Raw genomic sequence first — 21,653 nt, 5'->3', positions numbered from 1 at the left:
CCTTTGGTGTTCTCTCTAAGGAACTTACCCTGTAAATTCCTACATGATTTTTGTATTGAGACAATATTTTTCACAATGTGATGTTGGACCAAGGTTGAGGATGATTGTCCATTGATTAATTTTCATATTTACCATGATTAATCATCATCGATTTTCATTTTGAGACTATCTTTATCACAATGCAACATTTGACTATGGTTGACCATGATTGAATATTGTTGACCATGGTTGATTTTCATATTGAGACAATATTTGTTACAATGTCATGTTTGACCATGGTTGACCATGGTTGATGATGGTTGAACATGGTATATTTTCATATTGAGACAATCGTTGTCACAATTTGACATTGGACCCTTTTTTACCATAATTGACCTTGATTATAAACCAAAGGGATTTATATTAAACCCTATGATTAATATTATAAACCCTATGAATAATAGTCTACCCTAGGAATATGAACCCTTAGATTAATAAACCCAAGGGATCGATATTATAAACCAAAAGGACTAATAAAATCAAGGGATTAACACTAAAAACCCAAGGGAATAAAATTAAACCCGAGGATTTAATATTATAAACACAATGTAGATAAACCCTAAGATAAATATTATAACCTCTAAGATAAATATTATAACCCTTAAAATAGACATGGTTGGCCATTACCACCATGGTTGATTTTCATATTGACACAATATTATAAACCCAATGGATTATAGCCCAAGAGATTTGAATTGAACCCTAAGATTAATATTATAAATCTTGTCAATAATATTATATCCTAGGAATATGAACCCTTATATTAATGAACCCAAGGGATTGCTATCATAAACGCAAGGGACTAATAAACCCAACATATTATAAACCCATGGGAATAATATTAAACACAAGGTATTAATATTATAAATCGAAGGGATATAAACACTAAAATAAACGGTAAACCCTAATATTAATATTATAAATCTTAATATTAACATTAGAAACATATGTGATTAATAAACCCAAGGGATTGATTTTAAAAACCTAAGGGAATAACATTAAAGCTTAGGATTGATATCAAATCCTAGGAACATAAAGCCTAAGATTGATAAACCCAAAGGATTAATATGATAAACCCAAAAGATTATAAACTTAAGGGACTAACATTAAACCATAACATTAATATTATAAACAATAAGCTTAACATTAAACCTCATGATTAATATTAGAAACCCTAGGATCAATATTATAAACCCAAGGGATTAAACTCATGGTATTAATATTACCATGATTGATTTTCATTTTGAGACAATCATTGTTACAATGTGACATTGGACCATGGTTGACAATGGTTGAACGTGGTTGATTTTCATATTGAGACAATCTTTGTCACAGTGCAACATTGGCCACTCATTAACCATGGTTGACCAAGATTATAAACCAAAGGGATTTATCTTAAATTGTGGGGTTAATATTATAAACCCTATGAATAATATTATAGCCTATGAATATATGAACCCTTAGATTAATAAACCCAAGGGATTGATATTATAAACCAAAGGGATTAATAAATACAAGGGATTAATACTGAAAACCCAAGGGATTATAAACTCGAGGAAATAATATTAAACCCAAGGATTTAATATTTTAAACCCAATGTATATAAAGCCCAAAATAAATATTATAAACCCTAAAATAAACACGGTTGACTATTATTAACCATGGTTAATTTTCATATTGACACAATATTTGTCACAATGCGACGTTGGACCATCATTGACCATGGTTGAATTTCATATTGAGAAAATATTTGTCACAATGTGATTTCACACCACGGTTGACCAAGGTTGATTATGATATTGAGACAAACTTTGTCACCATAGTTGGACTATAGTTGACTATGGATGACCATGCTTGTGATAATGTGATGTTGGACCAAGAGACAATATTCATCACAATATGACTATGGTTGACCATGATTGACCATGATTATTTAATGTTATTAATATTAGTAATTCATGTTAAAATTAATATTTGTAAATATTAATAATATTAAAACTAATATTAATATTTGTATTCATCTTAATTAATATTGATATTAATATTAATTCTAAAATTTATATTAATAAATAATATTAAAATGTTATTTATATAAGCGTTAATGATATTAATGTTGAAATATATTGATTAATATTAATAATTTTTTTGGTAAGTCAACGCCCATAGGGGGATTGGAACCAATGACATATCACATGAAGTGCCTTAATACACAGTCAAACCAAGGCCTATCACCATTAATTAATATTCATATTAATAATATTAAAAATTTAAAATAATACTAAAAAATAATATTAATAATTTAAAATTTATTAATATTATTATTAATACTAAATGTTATTAATATTATTTATAGTAATAATGTTAATGATATTAATAATATTAATTAAATATTGTTAAATTTAGTATTATAACTTAAAAGTTATTAATAATATTAATGCTATTATGTTAACAATTTCAAAAATTTATTATGATTAATAATATTATTAATATTAATTTTCTAAACATAATTCACATTGTATATTAATACTTTTATTAATAATTATCACTATTAATATCATTTAATGTTATTAGTATTAATAATTAACATTAAAATTGATATTTATAAATATTGTTAATAATCAAAATAATATCAATATTCATATTTATATTAATTGATATTAATATTAAGTTTAATATGATGATGATGGTGGTGGTTAACATCCACTAAAACTAAATTAAAATAATATATTAAATTAAAATTAAAATTAAAAAAATATTAAAATTAATATCAATAAATAATATTAAATATTAACATTAAAATATTATGAATATTAATAGTCATTAATAATATTAATAACATTAGGTGCGCGTGAATTGATAAAAAAAAAGAACATGGAGAGCACAGCGGAAGAGGTCCAGGTTTCGAGCCCCGCCCTGGCCGCAGCGGAGCAGGCCGCCGCCGATGCAAATGTCGTGGAGCTTCCAGCGCCTGCAGGCTGGTTAAAGAAGCTGAATAATCTCCTTGGGCAAGAAGATATGGAACTGCTCACTCTCAGGGAAGAAGAGTTACAGGATGCAAGGGAAGCGGCGACGAACATTCTCCAGAACAAGCAGCCAAATGAGGCTCTTATCATTTTCATCCTTTTTACTGAGGGTTTGCTGCCAGTTCGATCAGTGCGCGAAAGGGAGGGTCTTAAACAGGGCGAGGTTCACCAGCTTCGCAGTTTGAGAGACAGAATACACACTTGTTGCTTGCCTCCACTTGCAGTTGCTGCTGCAGCAGCAGGAGGGGAGAATAATGATGACCTTTCACCATCTCCTCAACAGCGAGGGAGTGTTTTTCAGGTCACGGATAGCAAGAGAGCCGGGAAGACAATGATGGGGATTGCCTGTATCAATTTTTCTGAAAACCTACCTGACCATCCGAGCTGCGCGCTAGGGTTCAGTCAGCACGTTGCTGTGGATTTGCGGTTCAGTGCGAGGAAAGATGGGAATCTGGTGACGTCCGAGATGTGCCGAGGCATCTTGAACACGCTCACATGGAGACTCGATGTTAAATGGGGGAAAATGGAGTTTGCAGACAAAGTGTTTGAGAAAAGTCCTGAACGAGACGCTATTGATTGGAATGCATCGCTTTCTGGTTCTGTGAAGAATGGGAGAGTGGACGATGCATTGGAGTTGTTTTGGGCAAAGACTGAGAGAAATGTGGTCTCATGGACTACCATGAATACAGGACATGCGCAGAAGGACTGTATGGACAAGGCACTTCTGGCCGGAAGCAAGCAGCGAATCTGCTCCTCATTCTCGCCAGACTTGCTTGCAGAGGTTCCTCTTTTGATTCAACCAGATCTGTTGGAAGAATCTCAGGAATTTCAAATCCAAGTCAAACTACTGGGAAAGACAAGGATGCATTGGGTTCGAGCAACAGATCTAGTCCAGGATCTACTGCAAAAACTAGAATGCCGGCTGGGGATCCCCTCCTCCCTCATCAGATTGTTATATAAGGGTAAACAACTAATGAATCCCCTACCTCTCTCTTTTTACAGCATTCATAAGGACGCCTCCATCGAGGCTTCTTTTCGTTTAAGAGGTGGTTCCTTTGGGCAGACCTCCTCTGCCCCTTTTTTCTCTTACAAAGATGCAGCTAGCAAAGACGTTGCCCAACCTCAGTCTTCTTCGAAAACAACCCATCCAAATGGGGCTCCAAAGCCTTTTTTGGTAGATAAATCAGAGGAAATTCCCTCCCTCAATTTCACTCATCCTGAGATTGAAAATCGTTTACAGATTTTCGAAGAATCGGCACTCATCTGCAGATTTAATGGGCTTTGGCCTCGCACAGCAGATCTTTACTAATGGATCCATTCCACTTGGACCAAAAAAAGCAAGATTTACTTATGTTCAAAAGGATTCTTCATTGTGGTTTTTGACTCAAATGAAGATTACCAGAAGGCCTTAACGGAAGGCCCTTGGTTCTGGGGTGCGACTGGGCTCTTTCTCACCCCCTGGTTTCCAGACTTTGACCCTTCTACAGCAGTCATCACCAAGCTTCCCATTTGGGTCAGGCTCCCGAATCTTCCAGCTCATCTATGGCATGCATCTGTTTTCATAGCCATTGGAGAATCTTTGGGACAGTTCCTGGCTATAGACAGCTTAAGAAAGGAAAATGGTCTTTACACCTACGACAGACTTTGTGCAGAAATAGACATCAGTAAAGGGCTACCGGATTAGATTAATCTCAAGATTGGAGATTTCCACTGGACTCAAACCTTGGATTACGAGAACACAGCCTTCAGATGCTGCCATTGCCATCAAACGGGGCACCTCCAAAGTACATGTTCTCAGTTCCTCCAAAAAAAGAAGAATCTAAATCGCAAATCCAAATCCAAGTGCTGGAATCCTTGTGAGCCTCCCCGCTCAATGTTCGATCTAGATTTCTCTAGCTCGGATGAGGAGGAAACTGAAGATGTTTCGCAGAATGATGAGGCTACAGTAGCAGATGTGAAGAATGATGTGATTCCGATGGACACTCCCTCGGGTGCTCCAGCAGTATCCTCTGACCCACAGCTTTCTCAGAAACGTACCCATTTGTCTTCTTCCTCAGATTCTGACAAGGAGATTCTGCCGCCAATGCAGAATAGTCTTCAGATTGTCATGGCTCAGCCAAACTCCACTGGGTGGGTCAAAGTAAACAAGAAAAAAGGCAAAAAATGTCGTGTGGCTGGAAATGACTCCTCGAGGTAGTTCTCTGAGCCGAGTTCTTTCTTTTTGTTCTCCTTTGTCTACTTAGTCCTTTCATGGAATGTCTCTCAGCGCGAGGTGGTTAGCCTTTCACCGGTGGCTCCCTTGCTTTTCTGCTTCGCTTGCTTGCAAGCTTGATTGTACTATACTTTTCTTATCTTAATAGAATTAGTTTTTATTCAGAAAAAAAAAAAATAATAACATTAATGTTTCATATAATTGATATTACTTTTATATAATAATTAATATTAGTATTTATAATATTTAATATTAAAATAAAACTAATATTAATAATCATTACGTATTAAATATAATTAAAATAATAATATTTATAATGGTAATAATCATTACTTAATATCAATATTGAATCTAATACAAATTATATTAAATCTAATATTATTATTAACTCTAGTATAAATCTTAATATAAATATATTATAACCATTAACCTCAACAAAATAAAAAAAATTAATATAATTCTACTATTAATAATAAACTTATTATTAAAATCTAATATTAAAAAAAAACAAAACAAATATTAAAAATAACACCAAACCTTAAAACCTAAAATAATTTAAATCATGAAACCTTAAAACCTAAAGTGATATAAAAACCTATATTAAGACCTTTTTTGCAGACCCAAAGCGTGGATGAACTAAACACTCATATTAACTCTAATATTATTAAACAATAAATGCAATTCATTTTTCAAGTGAGATTTCAACGTAATTTCAATGTTTTTTAAGATTTTTCAAGTAAAAATTGTAATTTTAATTTTACATCGTGGAAAAAAAAAATTGTAATTATAAAAAAAATTAAATATTTTAATGTATAAATTTAAAATTTTAATAAAATTAATCTATTTTTTAAAATTATAATTAATAAAATAAATTAAATATTTAATGTATGAATTTAAAAATTTCATCAAAATAATCTATTTTTCTTTATATTTATATTAACAATATTAAAGTTTTTAAAAGTGATTGATAAAATATATTAAATTAAATTAAATTATTATATTTAATAGCTAAAAATCATTATATTAAATTATTAAAACTATATTGTTATTATTAACCTAAAATTTAATAAATATAATATAATATATTAGTTAACCTCATACTAAATCCAATATTACAAAATAAAGCTTTATATTAAAAAATAAACTTTGTAAATTTTTTAGATGTATACAAGTATATGTCAAATATTAGAGTGGCATTCTAAATTTTGAAATATCTGATTTGTTTCAATGGTGTAACTTATTAACTTTTTTTAAAGTCGAGTGCTAAAATATATTAAATTTAAATTATTACATATATTAACAAAATAATTTTTATACTAAATCCTTAAAAAATTATTATTATTATTATTATTAACTTAAATTTTAATAAACATAAAATAATATATTAGTAAACTTAATACTAAATCCTATATTAAAAAATAAAATCTCATATTAAAAAATAAACTTTGTAAATTGTTTATAAGCATGTTATATCAAAATGTTAGCGTGGCATTCTAAATTTTTTCAATATCTCATTTGTCTCAATGGTATAGCCTTACTTATTTTGAATTTAATTTATTGGGTTTGATATATTGCTAACACAAATAATTATATCATTCAACTTATATTTTTTTTGTTTTTGTTGGCGTTCCCTAGACCATCCTCCTCCACAAAATTGAAAAATGACAGAGTGAATAGATACATATTCATTTACAATACCAAGAACTTCAATATTTTTATGCCTTCCTCTCAAAGTAATCAAAGATGTCGTTCATGTCGTTCCTGTAACCATTTAGTTGACCTATCACTTATTTGACAATTATTTTAGTAGGAAATAATTAAATTCTGTATCATTAAAATTACAAGGGGCTATTCTTTTGAATGCATTTGTAAATTTCTATTTCTTCTTAGCCAATGGAGTGGGTTATGAGTGGGTTATAATATTAAGTTTTATTTTGTTATATAATATTAATATTATTTATATTAATATCGCTCTATTCAATAATTAACTAAAATGTAAAACCAATCTCTGTTTTCATCCACATGTTTTTTGACACAGTATGATAATTACAATATTGATTTTTAATTTGACAAAAATTAGTTTTATAATAAATTTTATGTTTATATTATTGTAATGTTTAATAATTATTAATATTTTTTTTAATATTAAAAATAAGCTTATATCATTAAAATTAGAAGGGCTATGTTTGGGAAATAATTTGTAATTTTCTATTTGTTAATAGTTAATTGAGTGGGTTATAATATTATGTTTTAGTTTTCTATGTAATATATTAGTTTTTATCCAAAACCAATCTCTATTTTCATTAGCAATACAATGTGTTTGATAATTAGAATATTGAGTTCTAGTTTGACATCGCAACCAATAATTATAGTTTGTCCATATTAAATTTTTGCAAAGTTTTTAATAAACCAAAACTTCTTAAATGTTGAGCAATTAATAATGTTGAAGATAGAGATACCAATCAAAGCCATTTGGAAAACCCAACCATGGTAGGATGTAGTAAAATATAATTGCATGGTAAAATATAAATATACCAAACTAAAAAGTGTGTTACGTGTGGGATTGAATTCAAATTTTAACAATATTATGAACCATATAATTTAACATGACCACCATAAATGGTTGAATATTAAAAAAAATAACCCAACTTTAATTAAGATGACAAAACATAAATGGTTGGCTTTAACATTTCAACAATGAAATAATATGAAAACATTGTAAAGAAAATGCATTGTATTTTGAATCAAGAGAGGCACTGCTTTTACTCAACCAAAGAATTACAAATGCTTTACAATCGCAACAAATACAAGCCAAACATATGCAGAATGCTTGCATTGATCACCAAACAAAAGCACATTGTTTGCATTGCGATGAAATACAAATCTCTTCTAGCCAAAGAGTCCCACATGACTATAACAAATGCGTCTCTTCAAACCCAATACTTCTACAAACAGTTATAACAACAAAAATTAATAAATGAAAAGAATTAAAACCAAATGCATATTTATTAATTAATTTATTAAACTAACAAGAAAGCTATAATCTTTGGTATAGAAATTGCATGTTTTGCTTCAGTTAATTCAAGATTTTAATCATTTTAACAAAAACTAAGTTTGAATGTATCAATGCAATGACTATAAATGAGTAAGTTTGACTTTTCGGCAATCAAATAATTAAAACTAATAATTCTTATCAACACATTCAAAATATTATTAGGAAAACTATTCACACAGCATCAATCTTTAATCCCATAAATAATTCTACACATTAAAGAGAATATTATAAGAAAAACCACCATATTATTTTTTAGCCAAGAGAGAGATAATACTGAATCAAACAATTGCAGATCTCTTACCATGACAGTAAATGGGAGCCAAATAGTTGCAGAGTGCTTCCACTTACCACGAAATAATGGCACACTATTTACACTGCAAGAAAATAAACAGATCTGGCAAGAAAGTCATAGAAAAGTACGCCTCTTCACATCCACGGCTTACGTGAAAAGTTTTAACAACAAAAATCTAAAAACAAATATTCATAAATGAAAAGGAATAAAAAGATTAAAACCAAATAGATATTTACCACTTAATTATGAACCTAAGACACTTATAATTTTTACAAAGCTTTTTTACGAAACAAAAATTATTAAATATGTAAAAGCTTTTCAAGAAACCAATTGAAAACTAATATAAATAAATTAATAAATAAAACGCAAACTTGATCCGTCAATAGAAAGATGATAACCTGAAAAATACAATCAGAGGTTTCGGTTCCATCAAGCACCCTCTCGATCGGAAATATAGTCAATCTCCCAAAATGTACAGGTTTTTTTTTTCTATAATGATATATACAGCTTTTTCTTCTGGAAAAAGATGTTAATAAATAAAACGCACAAAAAACAATCATGCTACAAGAAGATGAAATGGTAATCGCATGAGATTATCAAAATAGTTCATTGCAAGAAGAACTCAGTAATTAAAAATCTTGATCTAAGAAATACCAGTCAAAGCCATTTATTTCACAATCAAAGCCATTTAAAAGGCGTTGCAATGCAGCAGCTCATAGAGATGACACGATTGTAATCACAACTCACACATTTTCTAATGTAACGCACACAATTTAACACACACGATTGTAATCACAACTCACACATTTTCTAATTTAACCCACACAATTTAACACACAAAACCACGTGTTCAAATTTTATTTTTCTTTAATTTTTAAAATTGTTTTTATTTTTGTCTAATCTTATTTAATCATAGTTTAGTAAGAAATTAATTTAAAAAAAATTAAACACATATTGTTATTTTCAATTTCATTTATTGATAGAGTAAGCACTACAAAAATTTATTCACATCTTTAATTTAATTAATTTCGTCAAAAGTATCAATTAACAAAATGACTAAAATGAAGACTATCAATTTAATGAAAAAGAGCGATTGGTTATAATAAGGAGTGCTAATGACAAAGAGTCTGTCTTTGAGGATGACCGGTTATGTTATCTCAACCTTTTATGTTTATCTATCTAAATCTTTCATTTGTTGATATTCTATTAATTCCTTATACTTTATTTCTAGCTTGTTGGACTACATTTCTGAAGATTCATTACCTTGTATCCGTACCTTCCGGAAAGATTCGTGGCAACCTCGACAACTGCCGTCTGATATACGAGTTAGTCCGAGGAAGCACGCCAGGGAAGGTTATGTTAAAAAAAAAAGAGAAAAAATTGTTCGCAAACAGGCCCAGCGGACTTTTCTCACATATTGCTATTGGCTAGCAAACGACGTTTACTAACTCCCACTACAAGGTTGTTGACGATGTCTTATATGAACTTTAAAAGTCGTCGTGCTGGTCGACTCGAACCTCTGTCACATGCGAAGTCATAGTAACATTAATTAGTGGTCTTGACTTTAACTCCCTTCCTGAGAGCGACAGGTTGTCTTCAGTGAACTTTCAAAGTTGTCCTGCCTGTTCTTCGAACTCATGACGTCGGGTAACACTAATTAGTTGTCTTGACTTGACTCTCTTCTCGACTGATTAGGTGACTTGAGTTCTCTTCTTCATTTTCGCTTCTCTATATGAACTTTCAAAGTTGTCCTACCTGTTCTTCGAGTAACACTAATTAGTTGTAAATATTTATTATTATTGGAAAATGTTATAAAATTATTTTTTTATATATAAATTTAATAGAAAATGTTATAAAATTAAAAAAATATTCGAAAATGTTAAAAAGCTATTATTTTTATATAAATATATTAGAAAATGTTATAATTTTTTTCCGTCGTTATTTTGTACCTGGTTTTTTTATTTGAAATATATATTTTTTTTAAATTACAAAATTATATTTTTTGAATAATAGTTTTTGAATTATATTGTATGAGCATTTTTATTTGAAATAAATTTAAAATTTAATTAAAAAATATTTAAATATAAATATGTTTCTTTAATCTTCATTAGAATTAGAATATAGTGAGGAAAAAACCCACTTCTCTGTTGAGAGGATGTATATAATTTTTAAACTGATTATATGAAACTCGTATCATTAATATTTTTCACTCTTAATTTGTTAATATATATTTATTTTAATTATGGATTATGTAAGTGTAGAGAGGAAATTTAAAGAGAAAGTTTTGAAAAAATATATATATTTACAATTCAAGAGATTTGATCTTTTAGAGGGTTCCTAGATTTTAGGTATGATAAACACATATCATGTGTAATTTTTTATTGTTTAAATTTTATTTTTAAATGCATAAATGGTTGAACACTTAAATTATGTAGACTCAACAACTTAAACTTGCAATTCCAACAAATCTTTGATGGATTTTAAAACAGAAATATATTTGGAAAGGGGCCAAAATATAGAATAGTGAGACTATTTGAAATATTCTAACCATAACAAAATTAATTGTTCAATTACTTTATATAATATACATTGAAATGTTTTATTGTGGTCAACATTAATTTATTTTTTCCTTTCTGTCTGTATGGAATTGATACTGAAATATGTTAGTTAATATGGATATTCAAATAATTTATTTTTTTACTTTTAATTACTTTATATGTTATTTATCATCAACATCAAAATATTTTATTTATCCCTTAGAGTGGGAGTGAAATTTTTTTACAACACCCTTTTCATCTTGGATTGAGTGAGAGTGAGATTATGTAAGAGTGGGATTATGAATGTTTTATAATAATCTGAAAGCTATAACCAAATGTATAATAATTTTATTTTATTTTAAAAGGGACAATTGTCAACATATTGAGCATGGAAAGAATTACACATCTCCTTCATACAATACCCTCTTTGGGTTGTATCAAAATTCCAATTTTAGATCAACCATCAATTTCACATTCAAAATGGTTGCAAAAGACGCTCAAACCTTTAATCTCTTCAAAGATAGAATTTGAAAACACATTTAATATCTTTCTTCGTATTTTATCCATTTGATAGCAACTTGGAAATTACCAAATACGTGTAAATTGTTAATTCCTCTTTCATTCACAAGAAAAAAAAATTCTTTTTAGTGTCATCCATTCTACATAATTATTTAGCCCCTCCACCAATCCAACTTTTATCTTAATGGAATGATTATTTACAAAGAATATGATCCCCCCATCCCTTCCACATATAACAAGATACCCTTATGACACTGCATTAATAAAAACCCCGAGGAAAATTCTTATCCATTTATTCTTGAACTATTACCCTCAGTAAGATTTCTCCTTGTCATATGGGAAATGACTTAGTGCATTGCATCCACTGGTTGCACACTTTATCAAAAGAATGCATTTTTCTTCAAAATTGAAAGGTTCCTAGTAAACCATATCCCCTGGCCCACTGATAATGGAAGATCCTTAAAAGCCTTTGTTTGTGTATTCCTTGCCCAATTTCTCAGACCTTCATTAATAGAATCCATTGACCAGGCATTTTTCAATCTTGTTAGCATCTCCACTTCCAACCACACTTGTTTTGAATGGCCAAAATCCATGATCAAATAACTATTTGTCTCCTCATCGAGTTTCTAATCCATTTGACCTTTGGAATGTCTGTGAATTTACCATTCTAAAATATATACATAGAATTTGCACACAAATATCTATTAGTCGGTGCATTTTCTTTAGCAATGAATGCATGGAGCATATACATAAATGTGGTCGAAAATTAGGAAGTTGTTTGAATGGATGTGTTTTATTTACATGGACCAAACCAAGAGATTTGTTAATCTCAACCTAAAGCCAAATTAACCACCTTGTCCACCATGTAGTTGGAAAAAAGCGATCCCACTAAATTCTTTTTGAATTTAGCAATTCATGGATCTTAAAATAATGTGCACATGTTTATAGTGTGTGTTTATAGCATGTGTGAGTTTAAGAAACTCACATACATTTAAATTACATGCATGCATCATAATGTGCACACTCTTTTTCACCTTTACTCACCATCCTTCCCAATGCTCTTTCTCCTCCCTCCCTCTCACTCTTTTCCCTAACCTAAGAGTAGAGAAAAAATAATATAATATAAATGAAAATAAAAAAGAGAAATAATAATTCAAGATGATGGGTCATGTCTAAATATATTCTTGTAACACAAAATCATAGTGCATTGTGATCAAAACATCACAATGCATGATAATAAAACAATAATTTATGATGAGTATTAGACTCATAGGGTCCTTTATTTATAGAGTCCAAATCTTACCAACTTCCTTGAGTTGTAGAATATTCATTCCACAAATGGGCATTGATGGTTCCAACTACTTCCATGAAATCCATGTTGTTTTCTTAGCTAGTTGATCATTCAATTTCACTCATTTGCCATTAGATAGTCAACTTTCTAAGTCGATTCGACCATTTAGTCGATTCATTTGACCACTTATTTAGTAGTTCTTCTAGTCAACTATTCAACCAATTTTCTTATAGTCAATTACTCGACTACCTATCAACCACATAGTCGAGTGCTCCATTATTCAACCACTGAACTTAATACTGGTTGTTAGTCAATTCTTCGACTCACTATCTCAAAAAGATCCAAAGGTGTGATGAAATAACATAAAATTAGGTTCTAATATCCCTCGTTCAACACAATTTTCTAGAGGTTTAAGAGGTGAAATTACGTCTATAGGACAACTCCCACTCCCATAATTGTAGCTTCCTGAAGACTAGGAATACCATGTATCTTAGGAAGCTAGGCATCAATCAATGGATTCATAAATATATCAGTGAGTTGATAATCAATGTTGCAATAGAAAAGAGTGACAATATTATCTTGAACCAGTTGTCTAGGATAATGGGGGTGAATTTCAACATGATTTATCCTACTCTGTGCAATAGCATTGTTGGAAACTTGAATTGCATTTTGTGTGTCACAATAAATATTATTCTGAAAGGCCTCAATATGAAAACTAAGCTCTCTCAAGATTTGATGAATCCAAGCTATATATTTGTTTGCATTAAAAACTCCATGATATTCTTCTTCTACAGTTGAAAGAGACTACACAATGTTTCTTGCATGACCAAATCAGGTGTCCAACACTAATGCGAAAAACATAGTTAGAAGTGGATTTTCTGTCATTATTGTTGTCTACCAAAATGGAGTTGATGAAGATAACTAATGAGTTGTAATCTGTTTATTACAAGGTATCAAAATACACATTTTGCTGAACCTATCCACAACAACATACAAATAATCATGACCTTTCCTAGATTTAGGCAGTCCTCCAACAAAATCCATGGAAACACTTTCCCAAGGGTGAGAAGGAACTGGTAATGGAGTGTACAAGCCTAGTTTTCTATTGTTGGGCTTGCTTTTAGCACACATAGTACACCCTCTTACATATTGAGAAGTTGTCTCATTCATTTTTGGCCAATAACAAAATATTTGCAGCTGTGCAACTGTTTTACTTACCCCAAAGTGACCTGATATTAGAGAAGTGTGTGCTTCTCGAATTATCTTTACTCTTTTAGTTTGTGGAATACATAGCTTCCCACAATGATATAGGAGTTGGTCCTTTACACGATAATCCAATTCTTCTATTCGTTTTCCTTGACTTAAAGTTGCATATACATCTTTAAAGTCTATATCTTGAGCATATTGTTCAATGTAGCTATTGTGTAACATTGAATTATGCTTAAGTATAGTAGATGCATTTATAATGTGTCTAGATAACATATCTGCAACTTTATTGAGTATGCCTTTTTTATATCTGATGACTAAATGAAATTGTTGTAGAAAACCCATCCACCTATAGTGTCTTGATTGCTGCAATTTAGTTTGGGAGTGTAGATATTGAAGTGGTTGATGATCAATATGTATTACTGTCTCTTTGCCCATTAAGTAATGTTTCCACTTTTTCACACTCTGTACTAATGCATACAATTCTTTATCATATGTAGGATAGTTAACTACTGTAGAATTAAATGTCTCAGAATGATAACATATGGGTTTACCGTGCTGTGTCAACATTGCTCCCATGGCATAGTCACTGGCATCCATTTGGATCTCAAATGGTCTTTGAAGATCAGGCAGTGCTAGTACAGGTGTTATACTAATCTTTTCTTTCAAGGTGTCGAAGGCTTTCTGCTGTTTGCCTCCCCACTGAAACACCTTGTTCAATCCTGTTATAGCATGTAAGGGAGCTGCAGTTAAGGAAAAGTTAGAAATGAACTTTCTCCAATATTGTGATGCTGCTAAGAAGCTCCTAACTTCTGTAGCAGATTTGGGTTTAGGCTAGTTTACAATGACTGCCACCTTAGAGGGATCTATCTTCAATTCACCACCCCCTACTATGTGTCCCAAATAATTCAGAGATGTTTTACCAAATTCACATTTTGAGAGTTTAACATAAAGTTTTTCTCTTTTCAAAACATCTAGTGTCTGCTTAACATGCTTTAAATGTTCTTCCCATGTTTTGCTAAATATCATAATGTCATCCAGATACACAATGACAAAATCATCAAGAAAAGGTCTGAGTACATCATTCATTAGTCTCATGAAAGTATCAGGAGCATTAGTTAAGCCAAAAGGCATAACCAGCCACTCATACAATCCCTGCTTTGTCTTGAAAGTAGTCTTCCATGCATCTTGTTCTGCAACTCTGACCTGGTGATATGTTGTATGCAAGTCTAACTTGGAAAAATAATCAGCTCCTTTCAATTGATCTAAAAGATCATCTATGCGAGGAAGGGGATAATGATTTTTGATTGTTATTTTATTCAGTGCTCGGTAATCAATGCACATTCTCCACGAGCCATATTTCTTTCTCACCAAAACGATTGGTGACCCACATGGTGATGTGCTAGGTCTGATGAACCCTTTCTCGAACAACTCCTGCACCTACTTCTTGATTTCAGCATTCTCTAAAGCAGACAACCTTTTATACCTGTGGCTGCAATAGTTGTTTCATCTCTTGAGTCTAACCCCAAATCTTTCTGAATAGTTGTAGCAGTCTTCTTCTTCTTGCCCTCGAATTTCTTAGGTCTCAGCTCCGGATGCAGAATCCAACAGTGCTCATCATCATGCCCATCCTTCTTATAGTAAGTGCATGAAGACTTGCTCTTCTATGCAATTTTAGCCTTCCTTGCTTTCCATTTCTATTTTCTTTTCTCCCTATTCTTGCTTGCAGTGGGTTGGGATGATCCCCCAACTTATGGACTTCCATTCTTTCCTCTAGCTTCTAGATGAGTAGCTTGAACATATACCTCATATATACTAGTGCGATTAAACATGAGGGTAGTGTGCCTCATGTAGCTGTGTAGACCACCGATGTACCTCAACAGAGTCTCAGGTGAGTCTAATGAGATTCCTAGAATCAATGCTCTCTTTCTAAATTCTTGGGTGTAACCTTGTACACTTTTCCCTTTCAACTTTCGAAGAGTTTGCTAGCTCATCATGGCTTGCTGCATGTAGGCCAATGGATAGAACTGCTTTTTGATTGCAGAAACAAATTCACTCTAGACAGAAATGGTCTTACCATGTCTCTTCATGTCAGCTTGGGTCTTGCCTTCCCAGCAAACCAAGGTAGTGCCTCCAAGGGGTAGGCTTGCCAGCTGAATCTTGCTCTTTTCTGAATCAAGACTCTACACTCTGCAATAAACATCAATTTGTCTAATCCAATTGTCCAGCTTTTCTGCATTCAACTCTCCATCATATATAGGTAAATCAAATTTAACATCTAGTTTAATCAAAGATGCCTTCCTTTTATGTTCAGGGCTATTAGGAGGTGTGAGAAAGCTTTCTTATTTCCCTTTGCCGTTTGATTGGTCATGGAGGAGAGATTCATCTTCTCCTTTGTCTTGTTTGGAGCCTGATGAATCTTCATCTTTATGTTTTCTAAAGTCCTTATACATTTCCTCTACCATGGACCTTATGGCTAGGAAACTATCTATGAATTGAGGGTCTGGCCCCACAGAACCTTTCTCTGACATTGTCTTCCGAGGATAGACTCTCCCAATTTCAGGATTAGTTTCGACCAACTCTCCTTCTCCTAATTTGAGCTTTGATCTAATTAGCATTCAACAGCTAAATTCAACACAAGCTTGTCTAACCTTAACAGCGTAGTGCTCTGATACCACTTGATCTGAAAATCACTCGTGAGTGATCCCAGTTAATGAATTAATGAATGAAGGTATTACAGACTCATGTGCTGGTGTTTGTCTATGTTATCTTAGGCAATGGATCGATAATATTGAAAAATACACAGACATTGGAAAACAGTAAGAGAAACACAGTAAGCAAATACAAGAACACAACAAACTAATAAGGAGTTCACCCAATCCTCCTGGGCTACATCTCCGGTCCAGCTTTCAGTGGTGGCCTTCTTTTATTGTGTCTTTAAGCAGAGTTTTTACAATGAGGAGCTCAATTTGAGTTTCCTGAAACAAATAATGCTTAGTAGGGTGGTACTTGGATTCCCCAAGCCATTAGAGTGCACAGACTCTTCCTTACCAAGTCTCGACCTCACTGGTCTTAATGGGTTGAGTCCAATTCGGTACTCAGTTCCCGACAGATATCCTCTCAGGGATTCCTTGAACCTCTCAAGCCTTCTGTCTGCTCGATGATGCCTTAGCTCTGTAGGTCAACTCGGCTCTCTGCGTCTGCTTCTGTCTCTTCTGTCTCTGTCCTCTTCTTCTTACCGTGCTCGCTTTTGTTCTCTGTTCGTTCATGGCTTAAGGCCAATATGTCCTTGACAGTTCGCTTCCTCTTTCGCCTCTTCGGATCACCTACTGTTGTTCACTTGGAATTCCCTACCTCTACGTCATCGCCACTGTGTAACATCTCACAGGGAAGTGGCCACTTGTCCTTTCACGAACTGCGCCAGCTCTTCCTCAAATGGTTCAGTATTTCGATTACTCTGTGTAATGATTCATCTGCTAACTCAATGGTCCAATCGGACTTCAACCTTTATGTGCCGAAGCTTATTTCTCAGGTCAAATCCGGTTTCCCATTGGGTGAAATCTTCGCCATTAGATCTGGAGCCCCCATATCCTAAGGTGTTTGCTCTTATCACGTGGTTGACTTGCTTGGACATTAGCCCGTGATGAGAGGCGGTTTTCTCTCTCATCCGCCGGACACGTGTCATTCACTGTATGGCATCGCTAGGTCTCCTGGCAATTCCGCTTATCGCCCAAAACGCCTTTGATATTCCACCGGTTTTGGAGCACGGGACCCGCCTTTCGCTTTAGCGCTTTTCCCACGGTTTTCTAGCTTCCCTTGTGACCGAGCGCTTGGGTCCTTTCCATTTCGAGGGGTTTTGCCCAGCGATGTGCGATTGGCGCTAACCGAGCATCAGAAACGGCCTCCATTTTCTGATCTGGACTTCCTAACTGCTATTTTGCATCCTGCGCGGTCTCCATGGGCCTCACTCAATGCGCTTTGACCGAGGTCCTCGTCGTTCCTTGCTAGCTACAAACTGCCACTATCTAAGGTCTTCCTGATAGCTCTTTGTTCACAAGTTTCTGTCATGATTTGATACAATCATAGAACTTTTAAATTTTCATGGATCCAATTCAGATCATGTCTGCTGCTCTAAGCACCCAATCAATGGTATTTTGTCGACCCTGGGCAACATCATCCCCTGCAGTTTTAATGGCTTTAGGTAATTTGGATGGTCGCCCTCTAGTGGGCTTATGGTCCGAAGGGTAGGGTGTGATACCTAGTCCCAACACATCGGGGGTGGTTTGCCTTCAGGGGCGGAGATTGTAGGCATGGGAGCCCGAGAGAGTGGGTGTAGAAGTTAGTGGAGGCCCGTCCAAACTAGATATAATCGATGGGGAAGTGGTGAAAGTTAGTATCAGAGGCTCAATCGAACATGTAATGGGGGTAGTAATTAAACAAGGGGAAAGTGCACATGAATCCATAGATATAGATAATTGATTCAAATGTAGAGGAGAGGAACAAGGGGAAGTGTTAGTACTCGATGAAGGAGCTTCTACCGCCGCAGATCGAGATCTGGTCTTAGGAGGAGATGGAGGCGACATCTGGGAGGCATTGGAGGTCTAAACAGTGTTCCCCACATCTTCCTTTGTGCGATCCGGATCTAAGGGTAGCACATCCACCATCGGTTCTTAAGATTGTCTATGCATCGAGCCCTTAGCCGCTGGATTTATAGACAAGAGCAGAGGACAATCTTTGTAAAGATGTCCGACCTTGTGGTAGCGTATGCACCAGAATGATACACCTTCATAGTCAACTTTTTTCCTGTGCACAAAGTGATGACAGTGCAGTGTGATCTTCTCCTCTAGCCCTGCCTGAGTGTCCAGGTGTACCAAAATTCAAGCCATGGTCATGATCCCCATCGATTCAAAAGATTGATCACGATCCAGATAAGTGCCCAGAGTGTTCGCAATTCACTTGAAGATAGTATGGGTCTAGTATTGTAGTGGAAGGCATGACAATCGAACCCAGATTGGTCCTGCCCCTAGCTGTTCTCTCTCTGGATCGAACAGTGGATCCCATCACTTCAGCAGCACAGGCGCTAGTTCTATGTGCTTGAACCTGCATAGGATCTAATTCGTATATTCCTCCTAGTGAAATCGTAGGGCAAACCATCCCCTCGCCAGTATATAGATGATGGACGAGTCTTTTAGTAAGGAACCCTAGATTTCCTCTATCCAGAGCTGAAGCCGCTCGGCAGTGTAGTTTCGTCCACGGACGCGATCGACCAGGACCTTCTTGGCGGTGTCGTCAACTTCACCCATCAATAGATCTTCACCCAGAGCAAGATTTATATCTTTGTCTCTAGCCCTTAGACACCGGCCTTTTTTTTGCATATCTGTATGTCTGGCCCCCAGGTAGTCTTTGAGTAGTCCACGAATGCCTTGGTTCACTGTCTGTGAGGTGGATGGGGTGGATTTAGGGGTAGGGAGCTGAAACATCTCGAGCGGATGGGCATGCTAGGGTTAGGGTTAGAGCCACTAGGGTTCGAAGGGCCACTGGGGATATGAGGGTTTGTAACGGGTATGGTTCCGGGAAGAGGGGTACCATAGATGGGCCTAAAGCCAGGCGTGGTGTAAATGTGGGGGAGCTGGGGGAGAGGCACGTCAAAGGAGGGTGAGGGTTGCAAACAAGAGCCTAATAGGTATAGGGTCGCAGGGGATAGTGGGGGGTAGTCCAGCCTAGGAACTTCATCGATGTGCACGATAGAGGGATGGGGCACATATGTTGTTGGTCGGCCCTGTGTGGATGTGGAGGATGAAAGAGGTCACTGAGGAGTAGTGAAAGGTCCCGGGCTTGACATTGTGCGATGAAGAGGTCTGTTGAGCTCGTGGGGATGACAGTCCGCTGGTTTGTCCGCGCCGTCCATATCCTTGGAACCGACAATAATTAGAGTAACGACTATCAGGGGCACGGGAGTCTCAGCCGCTGAGGTCTCAGGTAAACCGCGAAGGAAGGAGGTAACGATGGTTCCGTTCTGGTGAGCCTTGAGGGCTTGGTTCAGGCTGCCAGTTGTTAGGTGCCAGGTTCAGAACCGCCATGGTATTCTACCCACGGTTCAGTTAGGATTCTGCCATCACCCGGAGCTCCATCTTGTGCATTTAATTTTTTCTATATAGAGAAGTTTGTTATTTACAAGAGAAGAATACATCATAAGAAGTTGGCTAATCATATTATAAAACGATTTATTTTTTCCCAAACATGTTTTATTTAAGGTTCTAGTCAAAATTCTATGATGGTATTTTTAAAGGTATTATTCGATTTTAAATAATTCTACGATCTTGAAAAATAGCTTAAATAAATCGTTATTTTGACTCTTTAGATTCATACTCTATATTCAAACAAAAAAGGAACCAGTAAGTGAAATGCCGCGTCAAAAACGTGTTTGTAAAAACTCCAGGTCAAACCAATACGGAAAACGACATATTAACATCATATGTCACAACATTCATTCTGATTGAATGTCATTGCCATTGTCTCCAATCTTGCAGGTTTAATATCCTTGAAATAGGAAATCGAAGATGTCATAATTTATTTAGGGAGTTGTCTTTAGTGCGACTTTTTGGATTTTCCGATGCCAGAATCCAAAGGAAAAATTTGATGTCAAATCTTGATTTGTGTTATTTAAATTGGTTTTTTCACTGTATATATGGATTCAACACCCTGAAAAAACCCCAGGGCACTTCAATTGTATAGGATTATCCATCAAGTTTGTGATTTCAATAAATTCCTTGCAGATTTTAGAGAAATTAGACCAGAAAACCCCACTAGAAAAACTTCTAAAAAATCTCACTAAAAACAACTCACTTTCTTGGGACGACCCTTAACACTACAAGTCATAAGCACTCTCATGATACTTTCTTACTATTAATATACATTAATTACCTGACACTAATATCTGCGACCATTTTATTTCTGCAATCGTAAAATATATTTACTTATTTTTACCTATAAATCTTTTTTAAATGTTATTATATAATATGTGTTTATTCATTTAATAAACATACATTTGTGTCTTATCCACAAATCACTAATGCATAATCAAAAAGTTTAAATGTTATTTTATAATATATATTTATTTATTCAATAAACATAAATTTGTGCCTTATCCACAGATCACTAATATATAATCAAATATGAGGTTAATGATGATCACTACGCTTTCATAAAAAATGAGACAGTTTTTCTCTTTTTCTATGAAAAATATAAATAGTATAAAAATTAATTTTCAATTTTTATAATAGTTTTTAGCTATGGTATAAAGTGATAAAAATGTTTAAAAAATTGGTTGGGTTTTTTTGGAAATTAAAAAAAACGAAGTGAAGATCTAAAATCATAAAGTATTATTGATATAATTTTTCAAGTTCAAATGACTACATTATTTTATTTGTGGGATATATGAGTGGTCTTGTATTTGATTTTGTATATGGTTGTAAATTA

Source organism: Pinus tabuliformis, chromosome 3_1 (assembly GCF_031772625.1).
Source record: "Pinus tabuliformis cultivar Carrire ecotype Pingquan chromosome 3_1, CPIR1, whole genome shotgun sequence".
NCBI classification, from domain to species: Eukaryota; Viridiplantae; Streptophyta; class Pinopsida; order Pinales; family Pinaceae; genus Pinus; species Pinus tabuliformis.
Note: the sequence above shows the minus strand (reverse complement) of the source record.